Source organism: Chinchilla lanigera, unplaced genomic scaffold, assembly GCF_000276665.1.
Source record: "Chinchilla lanigera isolate Chin_1 unplaced genomic scaffold, ChiLan1.0 scaffold00007, whole genome shotgun sequence".
Classification (NCBI taxonomy): domain Eukaryota; kingdom Metazoa; phylum Chordata; class Mammalia; order Rodentia; family Chinchillidae; genus Chinchilla; species Chinchilla lanigera.
In genome coordinates this window covers 1,719,073-1,723,625 of record NW_004955408.1, presented here as the reverse complement: position 1 = coordinate 1,723,625, position 4,553 = coordinate 1,719,073, and positions in this window count along the sequence as shown.

The following is a 4,553-nucleotide window of genomic DNA, read 5'->3' as shown; positions in this document are numbered from 1 at the left end:
CGCTCCCGCCTCTCCGCGCGAGGGGCGGGGCTCCTGTGACGTCGGGGGCGGGGCTGTGCCCCGTACTGCGGCTGCGCGGCCAGGCAGCCCCGCCCCTTGGCAGAGGGTCTGGTCCGGTTGCTTTGCCAAATGAAATTAAGCCACCCTTAGGCGGTTCTCCTTCGCCAGTGGGGTCTTGGGTGCGGCACCCCTCGGCAAAGCCCGCACTCTCACTGTCAAGTGGGACGCGCTCTCACGTTGGCTGCCTCTCCCCTTCCCACCCCAGTGCCCCAGCCCCGCATGGACCGCCGGTGGTCCCGGAAGACTCAGGGGACAGGGCAAGTGGACAGCGGGCAGGGGAAGTGGACAGCGGACCGGGGAAGTGGACAGCGGACCGGGGAAGTGGACAGCGGGCAGGGGAAGTGGACAGCGGGCCGGGGAAGTGGACCGCGGACAGGGCAAATGGACAGCGGGCAGGGGAAGTGGACAGCGGACAGGGCAAGTGGACAGCGGAGAGGGGAAGTGGACAGCGGGCAGGGCAAGTGGACAGCGGGCAGGGCCACTTGAGCTTCCAGTTTAAAAGGGTTTGTGTAGAGAAAATGTGTCAGCAAGCAAGCCCAGAAGGTGCCTATCTTTTCAAGTCAGGAGAAAACAAAAAAATGGGGCCATCCGATGATGACAGTGGTCCTGTTCTGACCTTGCCTCGGGGCCAGGAGCTAGCTGGCAGTTTCCCTGGGAACCTCCCCATTATTTTGTCCCTGTGGGTGGATTTGACTCAGTCCAGGTAGTGAGGGCTCCGCCCAAAGGTTGCTTACTTTGAATGAGGTGCATCCTGAGACTCCCTCCCAGTTTTGCGAGCCTGTGTGTGTGTGTGTGTGTGTGTGTGTGTGTGTATATGCGGGCGCCTCGGGAGCAATTGGCAGGTAGAGGGAAGCTGCCAGAGCAGGAAGGAGAGGAGGGCCCAGGGCACGGGGTAAGGGAGCCAGCTGGCTGTGGCCTGTGGTCCGTGTGTGGTGGTGCTGAGTGGCGGAACCTTAAAGAGGTGCGGCCTCCCAGGGGCTGAGCCTGAGCCTGCAGGAGTGGATCCCTGCTGGTCTCCAGTGTGGTCGGCCTCCCCAGAGCGCAGAGGCCTCCTGTGGGCTTCTTCCACCCGCTACTTCCCTTTCCAGTTCTCTACTCTGCCGTGACCCACAGCCTCGGGAACCTCACAGCTGGTTCCGTGCCCGTCGGACCCACCAGCCACCAGAATCAGGAGCCAAGCAAACCTCTTGTTAGGTGCTGGGCTGCGGGTATTTTGTTGCAGAAACAGAGCATGGACTCACACAGGAGGCAAAGGCCCAGGATGCCAAATGCTGGGAAGGAGCAGTGGTGAGTTCCGAAGAGTGTCAAGGGCATTTGACGGAAGTCCAGAGGCAGAGGGTGTAAGTCCCTGGTGGAATGCAAGGCTCTAGTTTCCATCCCCAGCACTTTAGAGAGACAGACAGACAGACAGACAGAGGGAGCGTTACGGCTTGTGCCTAGATGTCCCCCCAAAGCCTCATATAACCATAGGCAGGGCTTTTGTAGAGTGGCTGGATCTAGAGTGTGTGAAGTGGGAACTGATTCATGGTGCAATGCTAGGCTCAAGGGCACTAGGATTAAGGGAGTGCTACTTGCCCTAGGTAGTCTGGATAAGATAAAAGGAGCAGAAAGATGCTGTTAAGGTCCTATGCTGCTTTTGCTACCTTGTGGGTGCCATAAACTGTTGTCTGTGATGCCCCTCTGCCAAGCCACCCTACTTTGGGGCCAGTAGATTCTGCACTGAAACCTCTACAAACTGACCTAAGTAAACTTTTCCCCCTTTAACTTTGGGTGTCGGGTATTTTGTCTCAGCGAGAAGAGAAAAGTAAGACAGAGGTAGGCAGAGAGCGAGAGTGTGTGTGTGAGAGAGAGAGAGGTGGGGGGAAACACACCGAAACAGAAACAGAAGTCAAAATTAGGAGGGTAAGGTTGGGTCGTGTGCCCAGCAGCATGTAGGAGTACTGAACTCCTACATCTTCTTAGGTAAAAGGAGAGAATCTTAATACCTTTAATGATCTAATATCATAAAAATGTGCCATCTACTTTGAATAATACAAATGGGGTCCCAGCCTCCAGCCAAACTACAAGAGAACGATTTGAAGCATTATAGTTCCGTGCTGCACATCACAGACACTGCTCACAGAGTCTCAGCTTCCTGCTGATCATCACATACTTTCAAATGTCAGACCTCATGGTGGCATCGATTGATTGAATCATTGATTGCAGCGCTGGAGATCGACCTCAGGGCCTCCTGCAAGTTAGGCAGGTACTCACGCATTGCACTACCACCACTGGCCCCTTGGGTAGCACATTTAAATTAAAATAAAGTTACTTCAAATCATTCTCTTGTAGTTTGGCTGGAGGCTGGGACCCCATTTATATTATTTTCGGTATCTCAGTGCCCAGAAGCCACTGAGTACTTGTAGGTTGTCCGCATAAGCTCCATTTGCCATTTTGCTCAGTTGGTTTAAATTCCAACGTGATCAAATCAAAGCAGACATTTGCTCTCCAGATCTCCATGCCAGATAGCTTAACACTTTCGGTAGCCTCAGCCTTTTCCATTGAGACAGTTCCTTGGCAAATGAACAACTTGGTCAGAAAATATAGCGAAAAGATTGATTTACATTTCTCACAATCCACTACCGGCAATATGAACGCTGCCTAACCAATAGCCTCATTTCTACACAGTATGTGTATATATGTCCAAATATGTCCAAGAAAAACTTAAACCATGTGTTAAAATAACTACGTAGTGGGGCATGGTGGTGCCTATAATTCCAGTGCTTAGGAGGTGGAGACAGGAGGATTGCTGCAAGTTGAGACTGCCCTGGGCTACATAGTGAGTTCAAGGCCAGCCCAAACTACATAGTGAGACCCTGTCTCAAAAAACAAAACAGGGGGCTGGGGATTTAGCTCAGCAGCACAGCTCCTGCCTGCCTGGCAAGCACAAGGTCGTGAGTTCGATTCCCAGTACCAGGAATAAAAATACTCCCAAAAATATAAACTATGTAAAGAAAATCTTTGCTATGAAGAGCTATCTGAAGAATATTCATGTCACATATTGTAGGATATGTATCTACACGCTTAAGATAGAAGACACTCATCTATAAAAGCAAAGTTCCAAAGTTAAATTATTGTATAAATTAAATATCAAATTCATATCATCTTTATAGAGTAAGCTTTCCAAAGCTATAAGTGAACCCCTACTAAGTTACAAACTCTATAATGAGATGTTTATTATGGATAATTACCAATCTATAGTCAAATTTTTTGGTTGTCTTTAGCTATCAGTTAAATATTCATTATATGCTAACCACTTGCAAGACATGATCTCGTTTTATAATCTAAACAGCCCAATAAAGCTTGCCCTAAAATCATCCTAGTTATCTTCCTGGAAGCAGGATTCAAATCAAGACCTTGCTTGAGCCAAAGCTCTCTTTTATTTTACTGACTGTTTCAACTCATTTAACAAATACACCCAGTACCAAAAACAAACAAACAAACAAAAAACCAAATACATAGCAACTTACTCTACTTGGTCATCAGAGGAACATATGTTGAGTCCATCTTTCGGCAAGACCAAAATGGTTTGTCTTAAAAAACCATGTCTCAAGGTAATATATCATCCAAGGCTCCTGTGATGAAACAATGGGTTTGTTTCTCTTAAGCACATCAAGGTTGTTAGAAGTCATAGTGGCTTGAGCCTGTCCAACAGCAAGTCACAATGGCCTCCCCAGCATCCCACATGGCCCAGGATGTACAACGTCTGCGGTTTCTCCAGTGTTTCCTGACACCGGCTGAAAGGAAAAGTCACATGGCATAACATTCAGTGAGATTACCTGAATCCAAACAGTGCCAAAGGGACCCAGATCCACAGTGCACTGCGGTGTTTATGCGGATGGGGAGGAAGCAGAAGAGTGCAGGGTGTGATTTAATTTGGAGATGCTGAGGGGATTCAGGAGTTTGCAGGTTCTATCAAAGGTTGGTCTTTTCAGTCTCCTTGTTGCTTTCTGATATTACCAATGAAAAGGTTTCAGAGCTAGGTCAGAGTTGAACATCCCCTTTGGACATACCTGCCACACAGACTGTGTGACTTTTAGGACTCTTTGAGATATTGTTTTTGGAAACTGTAGTACATAAGCAATTGATTAAAAATCCTTCCATTTTATAGCTGAAAGGACAGGTAAGTAAAGTGATAAAAAGACTTACTAATGGATTCTTAGATTCTTAGTTGTTCTGGATTAGTCACATCATTCCTCCACGTTAGTATAGACAATCAGGAATTGAACTAACACCTTTTGTCAGCTTCAGGTGTCAATACAGCATGGGATCCCTGGGGGTTTTTGTTTGTTTGTTTTCTTGAGACAGGGTTTCCCTATGCAGTTCAGGCTGGCCTTGAATTCGCAGTGATCCTCCTGTCTCAGCCTTCTGAGTGCTGGCATTACAGGTGTGTGCCACAAAGATCCAAGGAGTCCCTGGATTTTGAAGCAATAACTAAAATATATCAATTTCCT